This window comes from Rhinopithecus roxellana, chromosome 14 (genome assembly GCF_007565055.1).
Source record: "Rhinopithecus roxellana isolate Shanxi Qingling chromosome 14, ASM756505v1, whole genome shotgun sequence".
NCBI lineage: Eukaryota > Metazoa > Chordata > Mammalia > Primates > Cercopithecidae > Rhinopithecus > Rhinopithecus roxellana.
This window is the reverse complement of record NC_044562.1, coordinates 46618807-46639900: the sequence shown is the minus strand read 5'-3', so window position 1 is coordinate 46639900 and position 21094 is coordinate 46618807. Positions and strand designations below refer to the sequence as shown.

Below are 21094 nucleotides of genomic sequence, written 5' to 3'. Positions count from 1 at the left end.
TAGTTGATTTTCATTTCCTTGGTAAATAATGCTGCTGAGCATCTTTATATATCTGATTTGTATGTCTTCTTTGGAGAAAAATGTGTTCAACTCCTTTGCCCGTTTTTTAAAAACTTCTGCTGTTGAGTTGAAGGAGTTCCTTAAATATCTTGGAAATTATCAGATACATGATTTGAAAATATGTTCTCTCATTTCAGTTTGTCTTTTTATTCTGTTGACTGTTTCTTTTACCATGCAGAGATTTTAATTCGATGTCATCTTACTTGTCTATTTTTGCTTTCGTTGCTTGTACTTTTGGTCTTATATTCAAAAAATCATTGCCAAGGCAAATGTCAAGAAGATTTTCCTCTATGTCTTTGTCTAGAAGTTTTACATTTTCAGATAGTAACTATAATAGTCAAACTCAAAGAAGAAGAGAATACAATAGTGGTTGCTAGGGGCTGGAGAGAGGGAAAATAGAGTGCTTGTTGTTCAATGGGTGCAAAGTTTTAGTTATGCTAAAAGAGTAAATTCTAGAGATCTGCTGTACAACATTTTGTTTATTGTTAACAACATGGTATTTGTGCTTCAATAAGAGGGCAGATCTATTTTGTGTTCTTACCACAAAATAAACAGAAAACAAAAACAAAATAAAAAGGCCGGGTGCAGTGACTTACGCCTGTAATCCCAGCACTTTGGGAGGCCGAGGCGGGCGGATCACAAGGTCAGGAGTTTGAGACCACTCTGGCTAACACAGTGAAACTCCATCTCTACTGAAAATACAAAAAAAAAACCCAGGTGTGGTTGTGTGCACCTGTAGTCCCAGCTACTCAAGAGGCTGAGGCAGGAGAATGGCGTGAACCCGGGAGGTGGAGGTTGCAGTGACCCGAGATCACGCCACTGCACTCCAGCCTAGGTGACAGAGCAAGACTGCCTCTCAAAAAATAAACAAACAAATAAATAAATAAATATAAAAAAACAAAGATACAATGAAACTTTGGAAGGTGTTGAATATGTCTATTATTTTGATTGTGTTGATGGGTGTTTACATCAAACTCATCAAATTTTACATAACAAAAAATGTGCATGTGTTTCACTGAGATATAATCACTATAGAAGGAACTGCACATATTATTGTCTAAAATTTGATGAGTTTGTGCAGTTTTTTAATAGTCATTATATCTCAATGAAGCTGTTTAAAAACTTCAGTGAAATAAATAAATACATAAATAAGTAAGGAACCATCTTTGTCTATTTAAGAGAAACATGAGTTCTTAACATATGTGTTTATCACATGAATTATTTTAGCCCTTGAAACTCGACTGTCAGTATCCACTAACTCTTTAATTAATTGTTCAATTAAAATATACATGTATAGCAATAGGAATATTGTTAACCCATATGTCCATGGAATACAACTTTATTAACTAGAGGGCAGTGTCCATGTGCAGTTCCTTTTCCCTTTAGACTTACAGGCTCCACTTATTTTCAAAGTTATTCAGGTCAGCCCTCCTCCACCCACAAACTCCTTCAGTGAGGTTGCCTTATACATTCATAGTAGAGTGAGATTTTCTTGTCACAGTCTGCATTCCTTCCAAATTCCTGACCTTTTAATTTATATTTTTTAAATTGTATACATTAAGGTTCACTCTTTGTGCTGTAGCTGTCTATGGGTTTCAACAATTGCATAGTGACACATATCCACAGACTAGTTGTAGTATCATACAGAATATTTTCCTCTAAAAATTCTCTGTGCTTCATCCATTCATCTTTCTCCTCCTCTCCTCTATTCCCTTTGAAGTTACTGATCTTTTTACTGTATCTATAGTTTTGTCTTTTCCAGAATGGCATATGGTTAGAATTATACAGTATGTAGTGTTTTCAGGTTAGCTTCTTACACTTAGAAACTTGCATGTGAGGTTCCTCCATATCTTTTCATGGCATGATAGCTCCTTCTCACTTTTTTTAAATCACTGAATAGTATTCAATCATATACGTTTACCACAGTTGTTTATTAATGTATTAAAGAACATCTTCATTGCTTCCGGTTTTTTGTAATTATGAAAAAAGCTTCTATAAATATTGTGTGTGGTTTATTTGCATGGACATATGTTTTGACATCAGTTGGGTAAATATGTACGATGATGATTGCTGGAGCATATGTTAAGACTATGCTTAACATTGTAAGACATTGGCAATCATTCTTACGAAAGAAATTTCCTGTTGATTGGCCTCCTCATCAGTATTTGGGCTGCCAATTTCTACAATGTTAGTTATTTTAACAGTTGTCTACTAATATCTCATTATTGTTTTAAGTCTCAATTTTCTGATGACAGTGATAAGTATCTTTTCATATACTTATTTACCATCTGCATATTTTCTTTGATTATGTGCCTATTCATATCTTTTCCTCATTTTTAAATTGGGTTGTTTGTTTTCCTATTGTTGAGATTTAATAATTCTTTGTATATTTTAGATATATGTTCTTTATTGCATATGAGGTTTAACAAATACAGTCGGGGGGTCATGTTTTTATTTTGTTTTTAGTGAGTTTCAGGATGCTACCACATGACTTGGTGGACTTTGATGTTTTTGGTATTGAATCATATCAGGCGGATTTGTTTGGAAATAAAGTGTCTTTTTGAAAGCCACTATGTAGATGTAACAAACAGTTCAATATCTCAGAGTCCACGAGTTTAAAATTACACTTAGAGTATTTTATTTAATAGTTTGACTTATGCTTTCCTGCTTTAAAATGTATTTACTTTTTTCCAGTTAGAATGGCAATCATTAAAAAGTTAGGAAACAACAGGTGCTGGAGAGGATGTGGAGAAATAGGAACACTTTTATGCTGTTGGTGGGATTGTAAACTAGTTCAACCACTATGGAAAACAGTATGGCGATTCCTCAAGGATCTAGAACTAGAAATACCATACGACCCAGCCATCCCATTACTGGGTATATACCCAAAGGATTATAAATCATGCTGCTATAAAGACACATGCACACGTATTTTTATTGCGGCACTATTCACAATAGTAAAGACTTGGAATCAACCCAAATGTCCATCAGTGACAGACTGGATTAAGAAAATATGGCACATATACACCATGGAATACTATGCGGCCATAAAAAAGGATGAGTTCGTGTCCTTTGTAGGGACATGGATGCTGTTGGAAACCATCATTCTCAGCAAACTATCACAAGAACAGAAAACCAAACACTGCATATTCTCACTCATAGGTGGGAATTGAACAATGAGATCACTTGGACTCGGGAAGGGGAACATCACACACCAGAGCCTATTATGGGGAGAGGGGAGGGGGGAGGGATGGCATTGGGAGTTATACCTGATGTAAATGACGAGTTGATGGGTGCTGATGAGTTGATGGGTGCAGCACACCAACATGGCACAGGTATACATACGTAACAAACCTGCACGTTATGCACATGTACCCTAGAACTTAAAGTATAGTAATAATAATGATAATAAAAATTTAGAAATTCATTAATGGCGATATCCACATATATTTAACACTTTCTAGTTGTACGTGAAACTCAATTTGTATAACATATCCAAGTGCTTTTCAGGATAATCTAAAGTCTAGGACTATCTGTAAAAGCTGGTTTTGGCTTTTATAAAATTGAGAGTCACCATATATTTTAAGCAGGTTCTGAGGGAGAATTGTAGAGTGTAGGAGAGTGTGACTAAGGAAGACAATATATCCTACCCTCTGAGTTGTGGTGAGTGTGGCATTTGTCGTATTGATAAAATAAAAACAATAAAGCCAAAAAAAAGTATTTACTTTTTTCTACAGAGTCATAATATTTTTACTGTTTTACTTTCTTTCTATTTGGATATTTCATTGTCCAGACAACTGCAGCATCATTTTAAAGGAATATCTTTTAAATTGTGCATTCTTTCTTCTAACTATTAAATATTGCCTTATTTATGATTTATTTACACGTTCTTGGTATGGAAGTCAGCTAAATTGAGTTCACAGATAAACAAGACTCTTGATGAGTCAGTGGCTGGATACATATATAATAACAGGTTTCTGAATTAGTTAAACCTATCACAGGTACAGTCTTACACCTGGTTTTTTAAAAAAAATTTCTTCAGATATCATTTGTTATGTGTGATTCATCAAGATTTATTGTGACAGTTCAGTCAATAATGCTTTGGGAATTTATTTAAATTTATCAAGCATAGAAAAACATTCTGTTTCAATGAAAACTTTACAGAGGGAAATAGACTTAGTATATTTGAAAATGGAAGTCAAAATATATTTTTTCATAATATTTAAAAATCAAGTGTGATTTTTGCAGCATTATAATTAGTCAGGCATACTGATTCTTACATTGGGCTCCTCTTTTAGCTATATTAGCTTCAGAGTACCTTGACAAATCTCCCTTAATTTTTAATTTGTTATCAAATGTTGTTAAAGCAAGGATACTTTATGTAAATGTGTTAGTAATTAGTTGTGCATGATGACATGTTAGACACTAAGGGAGATTTGAAAATATAGGCAAGCCTGGAACTCTTAGGGAATTTATGCTCAATACATCTTGAGAAATAATGCTACAGATAAGAAAAAGTCAGTAAATTTTCTGGACCATAAAAATATAATAATGTATAATGTGCTTGCTGTTTTGTTAAAGTCAATAATACATGGAAAGATATTGAGAAGAAAATACTATAAGTAGAATTAACAGCTAGAGTTTTGAAGAAGATTAGATTAAAATTAAGAACGGGTGCTATCAGTGGAACTACAGAGAAAAGAAGATATGAGAGACTTTTTAAGTATTGGCAAAATTGAGTAATTGAGTAGATAAAGGATGTGAAAGACAGAGGATTCAAGGATATCCCGAATGAGTTGTTGTGCTAGCCACACAACTAGATAAATTAAAGTAAGTATTGACTAGTGTGCCTATTATGGATATATTCAGTCCTAGACTGATAGCACCTGATATTATAACTTTTTAAAGTGAACCTGTATAAGTGCAATTGGAGACATGAAACAGGAGCTGGGAAATGTTTAACTGTATCATTATCATCCTCATCATTATGAAGCAGGAACATTTCACCAAGAGGAAGTTTTCCAATATGTCATTTGAAAATACTTCTTCAACTTAATTTCCTATAATTCTTTCCAGCAATCACTCAGCTTCATTACCACCTATCAATCCTTCGGTTCCATTCAAACTGCTGATTCTTGAATAAACCAGTCATTCTTGGTTTAGTATTTTTAAACTGCTATTTCCTATGCTGGGAACACTCCCCTACAAGACATTGAAATGACAGACTTCCTTCTTATTCAGGACCTCTGGTCATATATTCAGGTCAGATATGCTCTCCTCCAAAGGATGTTCATCAAGTACCATATTTAAGAAACTACCATCAGTTTCTTTGTCACTCTGTATCCCTTAACCTGCCTTTTAAAAATATTACTTGTCCTTTAAAATTTTTTAAGTATTACTTATCTTTTCATTATTGAGTTGTAGGAAATCTTTATATATAATTAATATAAATTCTTCATCATATATATTTTATATATTTTCTCAGTTCTTGGCTTATCTATTTATTGTCTTATAAGTGTCTTTTAATAAGCACTAATTTTTGGTTTTGATAAATTTGAGTTTTTAAGTAATTCAATCATTCACAGTTTTGTACAAATATTATTACAGTCAATTTTAGAAAATTTTCATTCCCCCATAAGGAAATTCTCCACCTTTTATGCTTCACCCTCTTCCCTTAAAGTTCTCCATCTCTACATCAGTAGGAAACAATTATTCAGCTTCTGTCTCTACGTATCGCCTATTCTGAAAGCTTTAGTTAAATGGAATAATATAATATGTGGCCTACTATGTCTGGCTTCTTTCACTTAGCATAATGTTTTCAGGCTCCATTCATGCTGTAGCATATATGATTGTTTTCTTTCTATTGTTGAAAATATGTTATAGTATAAATATATCAAAATTTATTTATTCACAAGTTCATGAAAATTTGTGCTGTTTCTACTATTTGCTTATTATAAATAATGCTGCTATGAACATTTGTATACAAGTTTTGGTGTCAACATACGTTTGCATTTCTTTTGGGTATATAACTAGGGGTAAAATTATCAAATCACATGGCAATTCTATGTTTAACCATTTGAGGAATTTCCAGACTGCTTTCCAAAGTAGCTGCACCATTTTCCATTCATAACAGTAATGTCTTCCTTTCTCTTTTGAATGACACTCATCACCATTTATATATTTATGTGCATTTATATATTTATGTGTGCTGTCTCCACCACTAAAATGTTTTCTATTCTTAGCGCAGGCACTTTACATAGAATTCACAACTCTATGTTTATTACCCCAAAAAATGACTGATAAAAGTAACACTTGATGAATAATTAATAAATTAGAATAAACTCTGTGAGTTAAAATTAGGCTGCAGTATAGATCTTTGAATATATGCATGGTGGTTTATTTCTACCAATTCCACCAAAAAATAAAGAGATCAGAAACAAGTATTGTGAAATGATGCCATAAATATTTTTAAAAGGCCGGGCGCGGTGGCTCAAGCCTGTAATCCCAGCACTTTGGGAGGCCGAGACGGGCGGATCACGAGGTCAGGAGATCGAGACCATCCTGGCTAACACAGTGAAACCCTGTCTCTACTAAAAATACAAAAAACTAGCCGGGCGAGGTGGCGGCGCCTGTAGTCCCAGCTACTCGGGAGGCTGAGGCAGGAGAATGGCGTGAGCCCGGGAGGCGGAGCTTGCAGTGAGCTGAGATCTGGCCACTGTACTCCAGCCTGGGTGACAGACGAGACTCCGTCTTAAAAAAAAAAAAAAAAAAAAAAAAAAAAAAAAAAATATTTTTAAAATTGCCTTGTATTGCTTCTTTCATTTTTTAAAGGTAAGAAATACTTCTTTCATTTTTTAAAGGTAAGAAATACTTCAATTAAAATTGTTTAAAGGAATTTGTAATGAAAATGGAATACAAATGACATAGATTTAACATTTTTAAAATTTTGCTGAAATGATAGGTATTTTTCAAGTCAAAGAAGACAGATAAGAATGACTGCTGAAATGCAAGCGAAAGGGAAATATGAGTCTGTGGGAAGGTGACTAAAGAAAGGTGGACTTAGAAAAGAGGTAATTAGGTAGAAGAAATGCATAATTTGCTATTTTACTCTTTCTTTGTAATATTAATATTAATATTTATGAGAGAATATGTGAAAGAGAGGTAAGTGTTCTGTATTGAATCTACTAAGAGAGGACCCAAGAAAGGAAAGGAAAGAAAAAAAGAAGACCTTTGAGACTTTCACTTTTTATGAACTCTTCTATGAACTTCATATGAACTATAATCCCCCTAATAGTCCTAAACTATAAGAAGTATGATGTGCATCTTAAGAAAACTGAGATTCATAAAGGGAATATAACCTTTCCAAATAGAATAAAACAGAGTAATATTTGCACTCATAACTCTGTGACTCCGGAATTCATGGACACTTCACCATACAAAGCTGCCTTCCCAAGAATTACTTTGTCTCCAGCATCATCTGGAAAGCATTCTGCCTCCAGTTGTCTTCATAATTATTCTGGTTTGCTTGGCAAGCAGCTCCTTTCTTTCTCCCTTTCGGCCTTCCTCCTTTTTCTTCTTCCTCCCTCTTTCCCTCTCTCTTTCTCTAGCTCTTCCTTTCTTTTTTAAGTTCGTTTCAGTGGTTAAGAAGAGGGGGTTTGTAGTAAGACTGTTTTAATGGCTGAATTGTGTCCCCTTTCAAATTTATATGTTAAAGTTTTAACTCCCAGTACCTCAGAATGCAACTGTATTTGAAAACAAGGCCTTTAAAGAGGTTACTAAGAATAAATGATGTCACTGGTGTTGGGTCCTAATCCAATATGACTGGTATCCTTATAAAAATAGGAGATTAGGACACATAGAGGAAAGACTGAACATCTATAAATCAAGGACAGAAGGCTCAGAAGACACCAATCTTACTGATCACCTTGGTCTCAAACTTACAGCCTCCAGGACCATGAGGAAATAACAAACTATTCATTTTTAGCCTTTGTTATGGCAGCCCTAGCCAACTAAAACAGACTATAAAAGCTTCAAATACCAGTTCTGTAACTTATTAATTATATGAATTTGACATTATGTTTACTTCCTATTTGTTCTATTTACTTATCTATAAAATGGGTATTTTACTAGAACCTACCACATAGTATTATGAGGATTAAATATAAAAGAATTAGAATGGTGACTAACTTGATAATGTTAGCTATTATAACTTTTTTATTTATTTATTTATTTATTTATTTATTTATTTATTTATTTTTTATTTTTTTTTGAGACGGAGTCTCGCTGTGTCGCCCAGGCTGGAGTGCATGTGGCGCAATCTCGGCTCACTGCAAGCTCCGCCTCCCGGGTTCCCGCCATTCTCCCGCCTCAGCCTCCGAGTAGCTGGGACTACAGGCGTCCGCCACCGCGCCCGGCTAGTTTTTTGTATTTTTAGTATAGACGGGGTTTCACCGTGTTAGCCAGGAGGGTCTCGATCTCCTGACCTCGTGATCCACCCGCCTCGGCCTCCCAAAGTGCTGGGATTACAGGCTTGAGCCACCGCGCCCGGCCAGCTATTATAATTTTTATAAGTAATCCTTGAAAGCCTCTTGGGTACACTGTAGACACAGAAGCTCAGTATTTATAGAGCTTATTCTGCACTGAGAATGTCACGTCAGACATTTTGAAGGTCTAAAAATATAATTGAAAAATAGCACTGATTTGGAAAGAGTTTAGGGTCAAACCGAGAGACATTTTTGTTTGAATTTGGTTAAGAATAGGAGCTAAGAATTGCAAGACTCCAAGTGGTAAGCTGAAGCGTTACAGGTCTCAATGTAAAAGTCATGTTCTAAAGATTCAGATCCATTGGAGCTAAAATATTTTGGCAATTTGGCTTTGGTGGTCAGAAGAAAAAACCTCAAAAGGAATAGCAACAGATATTGACAAAAATGAAATTTATGGGATAAAAAGAAAAAAGAGCAAGAAACTCACATAGAATTAAAGAGAGTAATAGGATTATACCATAACATTAAATTTCCAGTTCATCATCTTGGGAAAGGCGTGATACAACTGGTAGGCAGTTATCGATCTATTTTATCATTAGTTTTGGGGTATACACATTATTTTATCATCTTTAAGTGAATCTAGAAAAAAAATTATGGTACTAACATGTATACTGAAAGCATGGTACTTATATAAAGTTTCTAGTTCAGATTTTCCTCTATTACATAGTGTTGAATTTTTTTCTTTTTTAAAGTTTTACTATTAATCTCTAAGCTCACTGAGTACTTTGCCACGTCTAAAAGAAGGAAATTTCATTTTAACTGCTGATTTATGGTGTACCAGTGGAAGACAGGAGAGACAAAGCCTGACAACCAGAAAAGAAAAAAAATAAATTGAAGAATCTTTCTAATTTTCTGCTCAGCAGTGGCTAATGTTGTTGCCCTCTTGTTGTTGATTACTTCCATCCACTCAATTTGGCTGATCTCCAGGGGGCCTACCCTTCTGTCCACTAAAACCTGGCAGTCTGTTTTTTTTGTCGTGGTTTTTTGTTTTATCTTTAACTGATGTGCTTTCATTTTGTTTTATTTTATTTTGGTTGTTTTTCATTTTGGGTGAGTTTACAGCACACTGATACCAAAGAAAATGAATAAAGAAAGAAAACATTAGAATAAAACTATGGTGGAGGAGAAGGGGGACAACAAACTGTACAGGAATTCTGATAGTTTTCTATTTCCTTTTCTTGAAGTTTACTTTTTGTAAGTAGTATTCTCAATTGTAAATCAACAAATATTGACAATAACTAGGATCTGCAAATGGATTTTTGTTACTAAACATTCTTTACTAGATTTCCAACTGTATTTCCCCAATGGAGAACTTGCATAATCTCAGGGAGAGGTTTGAGAGCCAGATTTTTCTCAGGAGAACAGTATTTCCTGAATAAATACATTGTGGGAATGCAAATATTTGGGCAATTTCCCAGGGGAGGTCTAAGGCTGTGTAACTGTACATTTGTCACATACCAAATTCTAACAAGTCGGCACGGAGCCTTCTTTATCTCTTTATTAACGTCCCTGCTGGGTCCCACATTTTTGGGATGTTGAGTCATCACTGTAAAGATTATTTTGGCATTAAATTTCTTTATATATGACATAAAATTAAAAAGATAACATTTCGTAAATTTGGCTATATGGTGAATATATACCACATTTATTTAAAGCAATAATATTAGAAATGCAAAGATGTATCACTATAAAACATCATTTTTTATAAAGATTTACTATTTTCACAGTGGTTTCTTATCTGTTAGATTACATATTGACAGTAATACTGTGCAAGTATGTTGAATAGTGCTATGCAGGTACACTGAATTTATCTTAGAGCTACATAATACATTTTTCAGCATGATATGACTAGATGGCTAGTAAGTGACAAAGGCAGAACTAGAACCTGGGCTACATTATCCCAGAGCATCCTGAAAATAAACAAAATATATGAAATGGAGGCCAAACCCCAACCCAGGAAAATATAATAAAGAAATATATTAATTACTTAAATTTGTCTATATTTATTTTTAAATACATTACCTTAATTCAACTTGAAGAAGATGTTTGGAACTATCACAAAGCAAACTACAGGATAAAACCTGGTTTCTCTGATTTGTTAATTCTACAAATAGAACTCATTAACCAATATATATTTTTACCTTGATCATTATTATAATTTTTGATTCAGTGAGTTGTCTAAATGTTTTCTATTTCTAAATTAAATTGTAAATTTCATTTATATTTATTATCATAAAATACTCTACATCACTCTATCCACATATATGTAGGAATCTGGGTTTCAGCCCAAACCCTAATTAACCTCATTAGAGAAGGGCATAGGTCACAAAGCTTAGAAACCTGGAGAATTGCCTCTCATACCTGGGAATAGGGCACAGAAGTTCACCCAACAGTCAAACCCTGAATGAATGGATCAGTACAAGCCTAAACAAGGGAATGTCTAAAGAGATACTTGAAGATCTGTTAAGTATTATATTTACTTTCCCTTCAAATTTGAAAGGAAATACAAAGCATTTAATACCAGTTTTTAAAAAAAATCCTGGGTAAAGAGTTGAAAAGAGCAAACCCTGTTTTATTTCAGCCTCCTTTCAAGCATGTCATTACAGTCAATTCAATTATCTGGGATTAAGTGTTACATGTAGATTAAGTCTGTTTAGATTTGCTCTGTAGTTGCCATTTTATTACTATAGGGAGGTTAAATTATAGTTTGTCCTTCTAATTATAACAATCATAACGCAAATAGCAGTTTCTACTGTCGAATCTTTATTATTATTTTGCTTTTCTCATTTGTATCTCATACTCACCTTAAGAGAATGTTATCTTATGCTCATTTTATAAAGGTAAGAAACAATGGTTCAAAATAACAAAATAAATTGTCCAAAAAACAGCTTGGAAGTGGCAGTGTAAGTATATCTGACCTTGAAGCAAATGCCTTTAATCACTGCTCTATGCTATCAGATATTTTAAGATAGTGTTGGTAAAAAAAAAAAAAAAAGTAAAAATCATATTTAAACACTGATGTATCGATTGAGTAGTGTGACTCTTTTTTTTTTTTTTTTTTTTTTTTTTGAGACCGAGTCTCACTCTGTCGCCCAGGCTGGAGTGCAGTGGCCGGATCTCAGCTCACTGCAAGCTCCGCCTCCCGGGTTTAAGCCATTCTCCTGCCTCAGCCTCCCGAGTAGCTGAGGCTACAGGTGCCCGCCACCTCGCCCAGCTAGTTTTTTGTATTTTTTAGTAGAGACGGGGTTTCACCGTGTTAGCCAGGAGGGTCTCGATCTCCTGACCTCGTGATCCGCCCGTCTCGGCCTCTCAAAGTGCTGGGATTACAGGCTTGAGCCACCGCGCCCGGCCAGTGTGACTCATTTTAATAAAAATGGTAAGAATTTGAAAAAGGCAGTAAATATTTGATACAGGCAGTCACCATCTTATAATGGAGTCATATTCCAAACTCTGTTGGTAGGACTAGTGTTTTGGAACTCTGAACATACAATATTATAAATGAAGTTTATGTTGATAGTTAACTGGTAAAAACAAACATGAATAAAAAAAGCCTCAATGCATAATAGTCCAGATTTGAAGTTTAGCAAGAATGCTGCATTAGACCCAGTTCAAGGTGGCTTTTATTTGCTATCACTTCCAAACAGCCAACAAGTCTTAGAATGGATCTTCACCAGGCAAGTGAGGCTCTCAGGAGCTATCTTAGTCTATTAGGGCTGCTATAACAAAATATTACAGACTGTGTGGCTTAAACAACAGAAATTTGTATCTCACAGTTCTGAAGGCTAGGAAATCCAAGATCAAGGTGCTGGCCCAGTGGTTCCCGGTGAGGGCTCTCTCTTGGCTTGCCACTGGTGGCTGCTTTCTCACTATGTCCTCACATGGCCTTTCCTGTCCTGTGTGCACGTGGAGAGAAAGAAAGAGATATCTCTTCTCTAAGGCCTTCTTTAAGGCCATCAATCCTATTGGATTAGGATTGAACACTTACTGTCTCATTTATGCTAATTACCCCCAAAGCCTTACCTTCAAATAAAGTCACATTGCGGGTTAGGTCTCCAACATTTTGGGGAAACACAATTCAGAGCAGGAACATTCCTAGTGTTTCAAGGAAGTGTCTCTAACTTGGTTGCAAATTTGTTTCGGAAGCGGGGGTCACTGCCTTTCTATCAGTAGGCTGAAGCTGAAGATACATCAGCCCTAGAGTGTACTTTCTAATGTGCAATTCAATTCTTTCCTTTCCGCATAGCTACAGACTTTCATTCTCTGTTTCTTGTGGCATTATTAACCTTTAGGCAGGACTGGTCATACCAATCACATTTCTATTGAAAATATAGCAATCGCCAACTTCTTATGTTGTACATTTTATGATAATTTGCCCAAATTATGGTGTTTGTTTATTCATTTATGGTTGTTTCTTAAGAGCAAATAACTGGTCTGGGAAAGTGACTGTTTTCTAGAAGTATTCTCCAGTGAGAAAGTGTATTTTTTGCTCACAATAAGAAGGAAAGACTTGGCAGGGAAAACAGATTCTCACGTCGAATTCCTTCTCTACCCTTATTTCTCAACTGTAATTGCAAATCACATGTAAGAGAGCAGAAGGCACTGCCCTGGAGGTCAATTCTTGTAACCTGAAATTGAGTAATATATTTGTTTTCTGATTCAGTTAGTTGTGCAGACTAAATATGAAAGCACCCAGAAGGCTTATTTTGAAATCGGACATCTTTTTCAGAATTGTGCATAATAAAATTCATATACTAAACATTCGAAGGGCCCCAATCTAAATATGTAATATTTACCACAAGATTTTAGGAAAATAATCAGTTATTATTACGAATATGAAAAAAGGTGGAAAGACATTCCCAATGGCAGCAGTGAGAAAACCTGATAAATCTGACCCATGTTGTCAACATTATCTCTTCACTTTTGGCATCGTCCCCTGACTTAATCACATGAATGGAATGGAAATATTGCTTCTATACAAAATCTCTACTCAAATCGTGTCTTTCAGAGCATAAAATAGGTTCCTTCCTATGCTTTTTAAACTACTGTACCTCTTCCTGTGTTACACATTATATATTTATTTGCTTACTCTGTCTTTTCTCTCAAATGTAAGCTCTTTAAATATGGGAATCATGTTTGTTCTTTCTGGTACCTACTGGAACTCAATGGATATTTGTGGAATAAATCTTTTATGAATTAAAAATTGAGTAAAAATTGTTTTATTTTGTATTTTTTTTTAACAGAAAATAAAAGGTCACTGGAGAAATTTAAAACAAATACATAAGCCAAAGTTATTTTAAATGGTATGAATAAAAGTGAATATAATGGGTAATGGGCCTCAAGTATAAACTAATCCTTCATTAGAGAAGACAATTACTACTTAGCTAATCATTTTTTCCTTTCTTCCACCTTTGTTTCTCACAAAACCTGTCCATATTCTGTACTCACAAAATGTATTCTCAAAACTCCTAATAAATGGACAGTAATGGAGTCACAGCAGCATCCAGCCACAACTGACTTGCCAAGGAGTCAATACCTTTACAGATTCGGGCTAACTGCTGTCTGTAGAAAGGTGTGTGGTATAGAGTTCTACAGAGGGCCAATACTAGAGAGGCTGCTACAGTAAACTTAGCTGTTTATATTTTAGTTTCTGGCTTAGCTCATGACTGTAGAGTCTCTAAAATACTCTGTATTCTACCAAAGAATTCCAAATTGTGCTTTCAAGGTCTTATTATGTAAGATGTTTATTGTGTCTGAATGAATTCAGTCTCACAATGAATCATTAAAATGTGATGTATTTTATCAGCACCTTATTGATGTAATAGTTTCTTTTTACAGTTATTACAAAAGTGTCAATAACAAAAATATTCACAGAAATTTTTCTGTGCATTTTGCAACCATTTGACTATAAATAAATTTTCATAGTTTCAATTTTTCTATTTAAAAATATCTATAGCATATTCCTCTTTTGATATGATTTATATGACCATGATAAGCTTACAAGTTCTATGTCAACCAAAAATTTTATTTTTCCTCGTCTTTGCAATGGGAAAAATTTAAAAAGGTTTACCAATGCAATCACCTAGAAATTGACTATTTTATTTATGTTTGATGCCATTTACAAAAATAGTTTATTTTTCATCTAAGTGATACATTGACATGTCTAAGACAACATTCTACTTGATATTATTAAAATTGTATTCATTATGGTCAAATAAAATTTTGCTGTGACCATTTATAATACACTTAAATGCTTTCTTCCAAAGGTAGAAAAGATTGAGAGAATGAAGATTTCTTACCAATTGCTTTTATTTAATTTTTTTCAAAATTGGAGTATTCTATTTATTTTTAGCTACATATTTAACTGTTCTATTCTTTCAGTATTTAAAATATTAAAACTGTCTTTTTAAATTGGAAGAGTAATACATGTGTATTTTTCCAAATCATAAAATATAAAGCAGAATAAAGAAAATACAGAATAAGCATCATTCTACTTATTCAGAAACAACCTTTGATTGTATATGATTTCTTATGCATATTAATATGTATAAGTGTGTGTATACATGTGATCATATTTATACGAACATATGTGAATGATCATTGCACATATATTGTTTAGTAACCTCCTTTGTCATTGAATGAGATAATATTGATAACTTTTGAGTTGTTGTAGGCAAGATGACTGAATAGAAACAGCTCTGGTCTGCAGCTTCCAGTGAGATCAATGCAGAAGGCAGGTGATTTCTGCATTTCCAACTGAGGTACCCAGCTCATCTCATTGGGACTGGTTAGACAGTGGGTGTAACCCACAGAGGGTGAGCTGAAGCAGGGTGGGGCACTGCCTCACCTGGGAAGCACGAGGGGTCAGGGAACTCCCTCCCCTAGCCAAGGGAAGCCATGAGGGACTATGCCATGAAGAACAGTGCATTCTGGCCCAGATACAATGCTTTCTCCACGGTCTTTGCAACCCGCAGACCAGGAGATTCCGTCGTGTGCCTATGCCACTGGGGCCCTGGGTTTCAAGAACAAAACTGGGCAGTCATTTGGGCAGTCACCTAGCTAGCTGCGGGAGTTTTCTTTTCTGCTGTGGGAGTCTGGAATGCCAGTGAGACAGAACCCTCATCCCCTGGAAAGGGGGCTTAAGCCAGGGAGCCAAGTGGTCTAGCTGAGTGGATAGCAGCCCCATGGAACCCAGTAAGCTAAGATCCACTGGCTTGAAATTCTTGCTGCCAGCACAGCAGTCTGAAGTCCACCTGGGATTCTCTAGCTTGGTCGGGGGAGGGGCATCCACCATTACAGGCTTGAGTAGCTGGTTTTCCCTTTACAGTGTAAACAAAGCCTCAGGGAAGTTCTAACTGGGTGGAGCCCAACACAGCTCCACAAACCCACTGTAGCCAGACTGCATCTCTAGATTCTTCCTCTCTGGGCAGGGCATCTCTGAAAGAAAAACAGTAGCCCCAGTCAGGGGCTTATAGATCAAAATTCCATCTCCCTGGGACAGAGCACCTGGGGAAGGGGTGGATGTGGGCGCAGCTTCAGCAGACTTAAACATTCAGTGCCTGCGGGCTCGGGAGAGAGCAGCAGATCTCCCAGCACAGTGTTTGAGCTCTGCTAAGGGATAGACTGCCTCTTCAAGTGGGTCCCTGACCCCCGTGCCTCCTGACTGGGAGACACCTCGCAGCAAAGGTCAACAGACACCTCATACAGGAGAGCTCCAGCTGGCATATGGTGGGTGCCCCTCTGGGATGAAGCTTCCAGACGAAGGAACAGGCAGCAAATCTTAGCTGTTCTACAACCTCCACTGGTGATACCCAGGAAAACAGGGTCTGGAGTGGACCGCAAGCAAACTCCAGCAGACCTGCAGCCAAGGGGCCTGACTGTAAAAAGGAAAACTAACAGAAAGGAATAGCATTAACATCAACAAACAGGACATCCACACAGAAACCCCAGAAACCCATATGAAGGTCACCAACATCAAAGACCAAAGGTACATAAATCCACAAAGATGAGGAAAAATCAGTGCAAAAAGGCTGGAAATTCCAAAAACCAGAACACCTCTTCTCCTCCAAAGTATTGCAACTCCTTGCCAGCAAGGGAACAAAACTGGATGAAAAATGAGTTTGATGAATTGACAGAAGTAGGCTTCAGAAGGTGGGTAATAACAAACTCCTCCAAGCTAAGGGAGCATGTTCTAACCCAATGCAAGGGAGCTAAGAACCTTAAAAAAAGGTTATAGGAATTGCTAACTAGAATAACCAGTTTAGAGAAGAACATAAATGACCTGATGGAGCTGAAAAACACAGCATGAGAACTTTGTGAAGCATACAAAAGTATCATAGGTGAAAGTATTGAGCAGAGGAAAGGATATCAGAGATTGAAGATCAACTTAAGGAAATAAAGCATGAAGACAAGATTAGAGAAAAAAGAACTAAAAGGAATGAACAAAGGCTCCAAGAAATATGAGATTATATGAAAAGACCAAACCCACATTTGATTAGTGTACCTGAAAGTGACTGGGAGAATGGAAAGAAGTTGGAAACTACTCTTCAGGATCTTATCCAGGAGAACTTCCCCAACCTAGCAAGATAGGCCAACATTCAAATTCAGGAAGTACAGAGAACACCACAAACATACTCCTTGAGAAGAGCAACCCAAAGACACATAATCATCAGATGGAACAAGGTTGAAATGAAGGAAAAAATGTTAAGAGCATCCAGAGAAAAAGGTTGGGATTCCCATAAAGGGAAGCTCATCAGATTAACAGTGGATTTCTCTGCAGAAACCCTACAAGCCAGAAGAGAGTGGGGGCCAATATTCCACATTCTTAAAGAAAAGAATTTTCAAGCCAGAATTTCAGATCAAGCAAAACTAAGCTTCATAAGTGAAGGATAAATTAAATATTTTACAGACAAGCAAATGCTGAGAGATTTTGTCACCACCAGGCCTGCCTTACAAGAGATCCTGAAGGAGGAACTAAATATAGAAAGAAACAACCAGTACCCACCATGCAAAAACATACCAAATTGTAAAGACCATTGACACTATGAAGAAACTGCATCAATTAATAGGCAAAATAACCAGCTAACATCATAATGACAGGATCAAATTCACACATAGCAATATTAACTGTAAATGTAAGTGGGTTAAATGCCCCAGTTAAAAGACACAGACCGGCAAATTGGATAAAGAGTCAAAACCCACTGGTGTGCTGTATTCAGGAGACCTATGTCACGTGCAAAAACACACATTGGCTGAAAACAAAGGGAGAGAGGAATATTGACCAAGCAAATGGAAAGCAAAAAAAAAAAAAAAAAAAAAATCAGGGGTTGCAATGCTAGTCTCTAGTAAAACAGACTTTAAACCAACAAAGACCAAAATAGTCAAAGATGGGCATTACATAATGGTAAAGGGATCAATGCAACAAGAAGAACTAAACTATCCTAAATATATATGCACCTGATACAGGAGCACCCAGATTCATAAAGCAAGTTCTTAGAGACCCACAAAGAAATTTAGACTCCCACACAATAATAGTGGGAGACTTTAACACCCTGCTGTCAATATTAGACAGATCAATGAGACAGAAGGTTAACAAGGATATCCAGGACCTGAACTCAGCTCTGCAACAAGCAGACCTAATAGACATCTACAGAACTCTCAACCCCAAATCAACAGAATATACATTCTTCTCAGCACTACATCACAATTACTCTAAAATTTACCACATAATTGGAAGTAAAACACTCCTCAGCAAATGCAAAAGAATGGAAATCATAACAGTCTCTCAGACCATAGTGCAATCAACTTAGAACTCAGGATTAAGAAACTCACTTAAAACCATACAACTATATGGAAACTGACCAACCAGCTCCTGAAGGACTACTGAGTAAATAACAAAATTAAGGCAGAAATAAATAAGTTATTTGAAACCAATGAGAACAAAGACACAACATACCAAAATTTCTGGGACACAGCTAAAGCAGTGTTTAGAGAGAAATTTATAGCACTAAATGCCCATAAGAGAAAGTGGGAATGATCTAAAGTCGACAACCAAACATCACAATTAAAAGAACTAGAGAATCCAGAGCAAACAAATTCAAAAGCTAGCAGCAGACAAGAAATAACTACGATCAGAGCAGAAATGAAGGAGACAGAGACAGGAAAACCTCTTCAAAAAAATCACTGAATCCAGGAGCTGGTTTTTTGAAAAGATTAACAAAGTAGATAGACCGCTAGCCAGACTAATGAAGAAGAAAAGGGAGAAGAATCAAATAGACACAATACAAAAATGATAAAGGGGATATCACGACTGATCCCACAGAAATATAAACTACCATCAAAGAATACTATAAAAATCTCTATGCAAATCAACTAGAAAATCTAGAAGAAATGGATATATTCCTGGACATGTACAACCTCCCAAGCCTAAACCAGGAAGAAGACGAATGCCTGAATAGACCAATAACAAGTTCTGAAATTGAGGCAGTAATCAATAGACTACCAACCATAAAAAGCCCAGGACCAAAGAAATTCATAGCCGAATTCTACCAGAGGTACAAAGAGTAGCTGGTACTATTCCTTCTGAAACTATTCCAAACAATAGAAAAAGAGGGACTCCTCCCTAACTCGTTTTATGAGGCCAGCATCATCCTGATACCAAAACCTGGCAGAAACACACACAAAAAAAGAAAAATTCAGGCCAATATCCCTGATGGACATTGATGCAAAAATCCTCAATAAAATACTGGCAAACAGAATCTAGCAGCACATCAAAAAGCTTATCCCCCACGATCAAGTCAGTTTCATCACTGGGATGCAAGACTGGTTCAACATACACAAATCAATAAACTTAATCCGTCACATAAACAGAACCAATGACAAAAACCGCATGATTATCTCAATAGACGCAGAAAAGACCTTCAATAAAATTCAACATGGCTTTATGCTAAATACTCTCAGTAAACTTGGTATTGATGGAATGTATCTCAAAATAATAAGAGCTATTTATGACAAAACCACAGCCAATAACATACTGAATGGGCAAAAGCTTGACACATTCTCTTTGAAAACAGGCACAAGACAAGGATGCTCTCTCACCACTCCTATTCAACATAGTGTTGGAAGTTCTGGCCAGGGCAATCAGGCAAGTGAAAGAAATAAAGTGTATTCGAATAGGAAGACAGGAAGTCAAATTTTCTCTGTTTGCAGATGACATGATTGTATATTTAGAAAACACCATTGTCTCAGCCCAAAATCTCCTTAAGCTGAAAAGCAACTTCAGCAAAGTCTCAGGATACAAAATCAATGTGAAAAAATCACAAGCATTCTTATACACCAATAACAGACAAATAGTTAAATCATGAGTGAAATCCCATTCACAGTTGCTACAAAGAGAATAAAATATCTAGGAATACAACTCACAAGGGATGTGAAGGACCTCTTCAAAGAGATCTACAAACCACTGCTCAAGGAAATAAGAGAGGACACAAAAAAATGGAAAATCATTCCATGCTTGTGGATAGGAAGAATCAATATCATGAAAATGGCCATACTGCCCAAAGTAATTTATAGATTCAATGCGGTTCCCATCAAGCTACCATTTACTTTCTTCACAGAATTAGAAAATCAAACTACTTTAAATTTCATATGAAACCAAAAAACAGCCTGTATAGCCAAGACAATCCTAAGCAAAAAGAACAAAGCTAGAGGCATCATGCTACCTGACTTCTAACTATACTACAAGGCTACAGTAACCAAAACAGCATGGTACTGGTACCAAAGCAGATATAAAGACCAATGGAACACAACAGAGGCCTCAGAGATAATGCCCCACATCTACATCCATCTTATGTTTGATGCACCTGACAAAAGCCAGCAATGGGGAAAGGATTCCCTATTTAATAAATGGTGTTGGGAAAACTGGCTAGCCATATGCAGAAAGCAGAAACTGGACCCCTTCCTTACACCTTGTATAAAAATTAACTCAAGATGCATTAAATTAAATGTAAGTCCTAAAAACATAAAACCCTAGAAGAAAACCTAGGCAATACCATTCAGGACATAGGCATGGCCAAAGACTTCATCACTAAAACACCAAAAGCAATGGCAACAAAAGCCAAAATTGACAAACGGGATCTAATTAAACCAAAGAGCTTCTGCACAGCAAAAGAAACTATCATCAGAGTGAACAGGCAACCTACAGAATGGGAGAAAAGTTTTGCAATCTATCCATCTGACAAAGGGCTAATATCCAGAATCTACAAAGAACTTAAACAAATTTACAAGAAAAAAAAAAAAAAACCCATCAGAAAGTGGTTGAAGGATATGAACAAACACTTCTCAAAAGAAGACATTTATGCAACCAACAAACACATGAAGAGAAGCTCATCATCACTGGTCATTAGAGAAATGCAAATCAAATCCACACCCATTAGAATAGCAATCATTAAAAAGTCAAGAAACAACAGATGCTGGAGAGGATGTGGAGTAATAGG

At 36.0% G+C, this 21094-nt stretch overlaps 1 protein-coding gene across 4 annotated transcripts in view; it reads right to left on the bottom strand.

The window, feature by feature from the left end:
* Positions 1-21094, bottom strand: part of TFPI (tissue factor pathway inhibitor) — a 103681-nt gene that overhangs the window by 65578 nt on the left and 17009 nt on the right. The window contains exons 2-3 of one of the 4 annotated variants that reach the window (XM_030916458.1): positions 12375-12496; positions 10062-10149 (exon numbers count right to left, since the gene is read on the bottom strand). The exons of 2 other annotated variants lie outside the window; for them this stretch is intronic. The gene's annotated coding sequence lies outside the window, so the exon portion shown is untranslated. The remainder of the gene's footprint in view (positions 1-10061; positions 10150-12374; positions 12497-21094) is intronic. One more of the 4 variants, XM_030916457.1, reaches the window with a different exon arrangement.